The sequence below is a fragment of the Corvus moneduloides genome, chromosome 9 (genome assembly GCF_009650955.1).
Source record: "Corvus moneduloides isolate bCorMon1 chromosome 9, bCorMon1.pri, whole genome shotgun sequence".
NCBI classification, from domain to species: domain Eukaryota; kingdom Metazoa; phylum Chordata; class Aves; order Passeriformes; family Corvidae; genus Corvus; species Corvus moneduloides.
Window position 1 is genome coordinate 3,632,580 of NC_045484.1, and position 8,570 is coordinate 3,641,149.

Consider the following 8,570-nt stretch of genomic DNA (forward strand, 5'->3'; position numbering starts at 1 on the left):
CTGGAAACACAAAGGTTATTGCTTTTTTATTACAGAATAAACTTAATTTCCAAAAGCCATACCTGTATATTTTTAAAGTCTTGTTTTATAGCAAAAAGCTGCAGGAAGGTGAAAGAGGACAGGGTTAGATGGGTTATTGGGAAGGAATTGTTCCGTGGGAGGGGGGTAGGCCCTGGCACAGGGTGCCCAGAGAAGCTGTGGCTGCCCCTGAGTCCCTGGAGGTGTCCAAGGCCAGGCTGGACAGAGCTTGGAGCAGCCTGGGCTAGTGGAAGGTGTCCCTGCCCGTGGCAGGGGCGGGACTGCCAGGCTTTTAGATCCCTTCCATTCCAAACCATTCTGGGAGTCTAAAAAACCAGATTTGACAGTATCAAACAGTATTTCATACGGCTGGGGTTGGGGTTTGGGTTTGGTTTTCCATCCTCCCCTGCTGCTCCCTCTTCCTCTGTCCCATCCACCTGTGTGTTGTGACACTACACCGGGACATCGCTCCTCTGACATCACTCCAAGCTCCTCAAGGATCAGGCTGGAGTGCCATAAAAGCCTGCCATTCACTGGGATTCTTGTTAAGCAGGTAGCAAAGCATCTCCTTTATCCCGAGGTCAGCACGTTCAGGTCTTGTCACTTCTGAGAGAGGTTATCACACCTTGGCTGCGAGCTGGGGAGGGAGAAATGGCACTCAGAAATTAAACTGGTGTCTGACACTTCCTCTGAGCCTGTCAGACTTCCTCAGAGCCTCAGCCCCAGGGAAAGCTGTTTTGCATCAAACAACCACCCTGTGCCCCAGGAGTCACAAGGACTTGCTGTCCCCGCGTCCCTCCCGGCCCAGGCAGCGCCTTTCTCCTCTGCCCCACCCAGCACACCCTGCAACGCCCCAGAACCAAAAGGCTTCGGGCTCCAGCATTTCCCCCCAGATCAACGACTGCAGCACAATGAAAACAACAAGCACTTCTGATTTATCAATTCAATCACTTTATTCAATCATTTTCTTTTTTTTTTTAATTTCATATTTTATATGAAATCATTTTATCTATATCCAACCTGTTCTAACTGGGCAACAGCTACAGCTCCACTGCCTAAGGAACATATTCCAGAGGAGCATATTCCAGACCAAGTGCTGAATAAGATTATCTATCAGGAACAAAAAGAGCTTCCTACCCCTTCTCTTTACAAACTAATGTCCAGTTTAAACCTTCAGAGGTCTTTAGCTTCAACACTTGTCTTTTCTTATGTTACTGCCTATGCTGAGCCCCAGCTTGTAATTTATTAATTAAACAGGAACAGAAGCCGTGAGAGGGCCTTTATCCTGTTACCTTAAATATTAGCAGGGAGCACTACTATCTGCCCCTACTTTCACCTACAGAATTTAACTCTCTTAATTCTCCCATTTTTATCCCTCAAATTCTTGAAGATGTGGCTATAACAGCATTTCAATTGCCTTTTACCTTATATTCTAGCAGGGAATACTACTTATATCTACCCCTAGTTACACCTAAACAAATTAATTCATTCTCCTAGTTTTCCTCCTAAAATCCTCCAGGCAACAGCTACAATGGCACCTCAGTCAGGAGCCTCCTGGCCCTCCAGCAGATCGACACTGCCACTGAGCTTGGTGTCGTCTGCCAAGTGACTGAGAGTGCCCTCGATCGTCTTGTCCAGGTCATTGTAGAAAATGTCAAGTCCATAGTCAGGGTTTTGATACTCAGACAAAACCCCTGATTCGCTTTGGCATTTGCTTTGCCAAGTCTTCTTTCCTGGTCGAGTCCATGTGTCAAAGCCAAGGTATCCACTTTGTGCAGGGCCTGGCTCAGGTGCCTGTGCACAAACACACGCGGTGTGGGGAGCACAGCAGAGGAAGGACAGAGCATTCCAGGGCTCATTGCAGGGCTCATCCCTCCGTGGGTGTTCCACCATTGGCAGCATGGAGCCATGGTGGGACGGCCTCTATGCCTGGAGCACTGGAATGAGGTGTCTGAGGCTCCCGAACGCCCTGCGCAGAGCCCTGAGTGCCCTCCTGAAGAGGGACGGCCTCGGCATGGGCACAGCTGCAGTTTGGTCGCTGCTTTGCGACCATAACTCGCTGGGGAGGGACACTGAGCCGCTGTCTTCAGCAATGCTCCCGCTCAGGTCTCCGTCTTCGGCCCAGGCCTCACATGGGAGGGACCCTGAGCTGCTCTCCTCCTCGCTGCTCCAGCTCAGGTGCATGTCTTCGGCCCATGACCCGCATGGGAAGGAGCCTGAGCCACTCTCTTCCCCAATGCTCCTGCTCTGCTGTGTGTCTTCTGGCCATTCCTCACATGGAGGGGACCCTGAGCTGCTCTCCTCCTCACTGCTCCAGCTCAGGTGTGTGACTTCTGCCCACTTTGTGGACAGCCCTGGCAAACTGCACACAGACCTGAGCTCCTTGGAGCGGGACCCCTCCTCAGATGGTGCCTCTGACAGGCACAGCTCTGCTTCTGCCCCTGCCCCCTGCCCATCGAGATCTTCCAGCTGGCTGGGCGAGGGGCTGGGGGAGCTGCGGTCCATAGCCGGGTATGGGGTCGAGGCCCTTCTCCGGCTGTGAGGGGCTCTGCTGGGCAGAGCTGGGGCTGGGCCTGTGGCTGTGCACGGGTGAAGGTTCCCGTGCTCTGCCCATGCCTCGCGTGGCCTCAAAGGGGGCCTCTCTTCTTCACTTCCCCAGCTTGCATCTGTTCCACGTTCTTCTCTGTGGGACAGCTCTTGGAGGCTGTCCACCTCCAAGTCTCCTTCCAGCTGCCCTCCCAGCACTGCCCCTGCTCCCTGCCAAGCGACAGCTTCCAGCTGGCCGGGCCAGGGGCTGGGGGCGCAGCAGGGGCTGTGCGGGGCAGCTGCCCGGCTCTGTGCCTCTGCTGCGGGGGCCGCTGCCGCCGTCCCTGAGCCCGTGCCCTGGTCCAGGTGCCGCTGTGTCCCCGGCTGCTGGCCGCGTCGCCGGATCACAGCCGCCACCCTGCTCAGCATGGCCCGGGAGCCGCGCCGCAGCGAGTGCAGCAGAGCCTGCCCGCAGCCCCTGGGGCTGTGCGGGGCCGCTGCCCGGCTCTCTGCTGCTGCCGCCTGCGCGCCAGGGGCAGCACAGGAGTCACGGTGCTCCTCAGCTTCCTGCGGGGCTGCCCGTGCCTCGCAGCTGCGCCCCTGCACGGAGGAGGCCGAGGCTGAGCACCCGGCGGCCGCGTGGCATCCAAAGGGCTGCCCTGGCACAGCAGCTCCCTCCGTGCCCGCAAGCCCGGCCCGGGCCCCGAGGCAGCTGCGTGCTGCCCCATCCCTCACCTTGTGCCTCCTCAGGCAGCGCAGCCACATCTTCTTCGTCTTGACGTCGGCGCTCTTCTCCATGTCCGTGGACATGTCCGAGTCGCTCCGACGCTGCAGTATCCCGGGAGATGCTGTCTCCTGCCGGAGCTGCTCTCCTGGGAGTGCGCACCCCGGAGCTCTTTGCCCCCTTTTATACCCTCCTGCTCAGGGCGCGGCCCCGGCGTCACAAGGGGCTCTGGGCACACGCAGCCCCTCGTCACAAAGGACCCAGGAACGCTGCTGGCCCCCCGGCACAAAGGACCCGGGAACGCTGCTGGCCCCCGGGCCACTCCCCAGCACCCCTCGGACAGCGGGGCAGGGGGCTCAGAACCAGCTGCAAACCGGCTGGAACCAGCTGGAACCGGCGGGGACAGGAGTGTGCAAAGAGTGCGGTGACAGAGCTGTCACACAGCTCCTCGCAGTGACAAATCAGCCACTGCCAATGGAAGCCGTGGATGTGCCACAGCTTTAACAAAGTGTGTTTTCACATCAGGCACCGTGCTAGAGTTGTAGAAGGCATTGCTGCAGGCTGAAATGTCTTTAGAAAGAATTACAAATGAGAAAGAATTGTGGAAAGTTTTCCAAAAAATCCAAGAGCATCGTTTTGTTGGTGTCTATTACGTGTGATAATTGCACACTCAGCCGAGAATTCCCTTCTAAAATCAGCACAGAGGGCCCACTGAAAAATGCAGAGGCTCTTGCACAAGGAACATGGGCAGCACCAAGTTTAGGATCAAGACTTGGGATGTGAAAATCCTGGGCTCATTGGGAAAAGGGGTTTCCTTCCACCACAGTTAAGAATTCCATCATTTGCCCCTTTATAATGCAGAGTAAACCACAGGAGAACTCAGATGGTTCAGGAGGCAAAGGAAAAAACTCCAGAGATGAGCTGTTGCAAGAGAATTTCAAGCATGGCTGAAATGTTGACGTAGCTCCTATTTAACCTGGGAAAGTACAAGAGGAAATAAGGGGGAATCGTCCAGTTTAGGAGGATTTAGATGGGATATTGGGAAGGAATTGTTCCCTGGGAGGGTGGGGAGGCCCTGGCACAGGGTGCCCAGAGCAGCTGTGGCTGCCCCTGGATCCCTGGAATCGTCCAAGGCCAGTTTGGTCGAGGCTTGGAGCAAGCTGGGCTAATGGAAGGTGTCCCTGCCCATGGCAGGGGCTGGCACTGGATGGGCTTTGAGGTCTTTTCCACTCCAATCCATGTTATGATTCTATGATTCCGTAAAAGACACATTTTTAGAGTTTTTCCAAGCTTCCAAATGAGTTTTGCCCCCACACGTTTTTCCATCCGACAGTGTCAGAGAAGATGTTTCACAGTTCAGAAGCTTTGCTTAAATCCCCAAAATTGAGGCATCCTGTTGATATTACTAAATTCAAACAATGACCTGCATTTTTGAGGGTAAGAAATCTTTAACTTGTGGAAAAAGTGCTTTAATGTTAAACTTAACATTTTTTCATTAATTTTCCTGACTCTGTTTTCAGATACACTAGCTTTAAATGGTTTGGATGATTTTTGCAGTATTTATGTACCTGGCCCTTACTAAGGTGCACTCCAAGTTTATTGAGTATTCTCTCCATATAGGCTGATATCCTTTTCATCTGTTATTCCCATTTTTCCATATAGAGCACCTGGGAATTTTTCCAATCATGCAGAGATTTTAAACTCTGATACCACAGAGTAATTTTGCTCTTTGTGTATATATTTTTTAAAATACATATTGCAGGCATTTAAAAATATAAATTAGCTAAATGCTCTTGGAATTCAATCTTAAAGCTGTAACTAGGAAAATTATTAAATTAGACTGCTGTAATTTAGTTAATAATCCCATTACATTTCTTTAACATAAACTTGATAGCTGCTTTCCAGTTATATTTTAGTCTCTCTCTCCCCTTGATTAAACATTATGCAGCAACATACAGCAGTGCAAAACTCTTGAGTTGTAATGATAATTATAATTCATTAAATATTGATCAAATTAAATCTAAAATTGCTTGGATGTCATTCATTTGCTAAGTACAAAATAAAATCCTATAACATGCAAATAACTTAGTAGTTGTGTACATAAACTAATAAAATGAAAATATGCATGGTAATATTCTCAGTAAGGAAAGAAGTTTTTCTTAAATTAAAACTGTAATTTGACCAAGATGATTATCCCTGCTCCTGCCCTTGAAAGGCTGCCATTTGACTGCTGTCACCAGCAGCACAATTCAGAATGCAAAATTACATTCTTATTTCTTTTTAAATCACATAGAAGTTTCATCAGCACTTTGGAGCTGGTAAGTGCATACCAAATATCTGATTTTTTGCAGACAAGGGGGTTACAAGGAACATTTAATAAAAAAAACCCTTCCACTTCCTTTCAGGTACCAACTCTCACATTTTTAAGCAACCCTAGAACACAGTTGTTTGGGTGGAAGGGACCTTGAAACTCATCCCATCCCACCCCCTGCCAGGGACACCTTCCACTATCCCAGGGTGCTCCAAGCTCCATCCAGCCTGGCCTTGGACACTTCCAGGGATCCAGGGGCAGCCACAGCTTCTCTGGGCACCCTGTGCCAGGGCCTCACCACCCTCACAGCCAAGAATTCCTTCCCAGTAATAATCTTCACAATTTCTTGGTGCTATTTGGGTTTCTACACAACTGGTATGTTAAAGGGTTGGAGGCCTAGCTTCAGTACCTCATGCCGGATCTTCTTCAGAGGTTGTCCTACTCCATTCCTCATCCAGATCACTTCCATCACTCCTGATACACGGAAAAGACTCCACAACTCACAAGTTGCTAAGTAGGTATGTTTTAATCAGCTGAGGTACATGGGCGATCTTTTCTCTAAAGGCATGCGGGCCTTTAGCGGCACTCGGCTTAATATTTGTCTAGTTAGAAGCTACATCTGCATCAGATTACACAATACGCCTACATATATTCATTGCCTATCCCTGATTTGTACTACAATTAGCTCCAAAGTCATTAACATATCAGTGCGCTTGCGCAGTGCCGCCTGGTGGTTGCGGGCCGGAGTCTCTGGGATGAAGGAAAGGTCTTCCTCAGATAAAGTAAGTAGTCTTCCTCGGGTTGAACTTTTTACCTCGCCCTCTTGTGCAGACTTCTTGTATTCCTGGCCCAAGTCCAAACTCCAGAGCTGGTTTGGGCTGGTTTCAGGGTCTGAGCAGGATCTTTGGTCATGGTTTCTTCCCCTTGTCAATGGTCCTACGTCCTCTCTTTTGCTTGGCATGCGCAATAAATTAAGCAAGCAATATGCATTGTTTAGCAAGCAGCTACAAAATTCAGCAATACTAGCAATACCGGGATCAATAGTTAATTCTTAAAATTCTAAGCCGCCTGTATCACTCCGGCCACGTGGACAGCACTGGCATTCCCACAGGATTTACCAAACAGTGAAAGCCTCTGTCTTAGGTTACAATGTAAGATGTAACCAAAAGTGTGTATTCTCTCACCATCTGTTAAAATCAGGTGGGGCAGTGTTCTTTATCTCTTTCGTGACACATCCCTGATAACTCCCTCCAGGAGGTATCTTCTGCTAATGGACCATCAAGTGTCACTGCCTGACTCATAAAATTACATCATCCCCTCGTGAGATGCTCTGCCCAGGGGGAGGAACCAAGCATTCCTACCTGGATATAATCTGAGGTTTGGAACACCACAGGCAGCCCTGACCTACTGGATTCCCCGAGGACAAGAGCTACGTAACCACCACTGGACCTTCAGAGGAAGACCAGAACCTTCTACAGGATCACCACTTCAACAGAACCACATCTACCACTTCAACAGGACTGCAGCCACCATTTAATGGGACTGCTCCCGTCACCCTGACTAACAGGGTGTCAGGTTGTATCCTCACTCTGTCAGTGTTTCTGTACTATTGCATTTATTTTTAATTTTCCTATGAAATTTTAGTTCTGATTTCGAGTGTCTCACTGGTTTGCTTTCAAACTAGTAGAGCCTCCCAGCAGCACTCCCAGGAAAGCAGAGCCATCCATACAGTGGCATTTGGGCCAGGCAAGGTCCAGGAGGTTGGTGCTGCTTTCTGCTCAGGATTTTTAACCTTATTTGTAAAGGTGCTTGTTCAGGGATGTGCAGCACATTCGCCTTGATGTTTGGGACAGGATCCCTTGAGCATTTGAAGCTGCCTTAGCTGCTTCCTGCACTCCTGGAATGCTCAGATGTGGCACAGCACCCTGAGTACTCTGAGCCCAGACAATTCACCTTTATGTTTCCTCCCCAGACAGTTCAAATCCATGTTTCCTGGGCCTCCAGCGAGGGCCATCTGCTGTGCCTGGCATCAGGACAGGTCACTCTTCCCCCGGTCTCCACAGCATTCCAGCAGGCAGTGAGCCTGCTCTCCAGCCCTGCATGGAAAGGACAAGGTGTCTAAGAACATTTGGAAAGGAGCTTGATGTATGAAAGCTTTTAAATGTCCCTGAAAGTTCTGCTGGCCTTTTTTCCTTCAGTCAAGCTTGGTTATTTTGGCTTTGGTTCAATAGATTTTTTGAATTCACTCATAAACTCAAGAAAATGCATCACAAACAACCCAAAATACATGTTATTTTGGAGGTTGCTTTTTCTCCCTGAGTAAGGATAAGTGTGAGGTTTTAAGGAAAAGCAGCTGTTGTATTTCAAAGGGAGCCAGATGTTCAGGGATGCTTTGCCAGCACCTGGTGTAGGGAGAGTTGGTACCTCAGTAAAAATGCTGTAGAGATTTCATTTCCATGGCAAGTTATCCACAACTGGGGCACGCCCAGGAATGGTTGCTAGCTTTGTAAGGCTGAGGGAATCGTGAGGAATGGCAGTCCTGCAGGAAGGAAGAGGAACCCTGGCAGCAGAGGGACTGGCAGGGCTGAGCAGCACCAATAGGGAACACCAGTGAAGGTGAGTAATCCACACACTGGTGTGGGAAGTGAAACCATTTTGTAAGGGACAGAAGCTGGTGAGTGGGAATGACAAGCACACACACAATTACAGGGAGCTACTGAGAGCAAAATGCACCATTATTTGGCCAAAGAACAGCTCTGTCTGGTGAGATCTCCTTTCTGGCAGCCTACAGCTCTTGATACTCAGCAATTTCCTACATTTTCCCGGTGTTTCATCAAGAGACTTGTAAAGAATCATCAGTTCTTGTCACCAGCTCTGTGTGTGCAGCAGAGCATAGACTGGCAAGATCCACAAACCTGAGCATCCACAATCGATTTTAACACTGTGTTAATAGTCAATACAGGAGGAGGAATAAGGGGCAGCAAGAAAGAA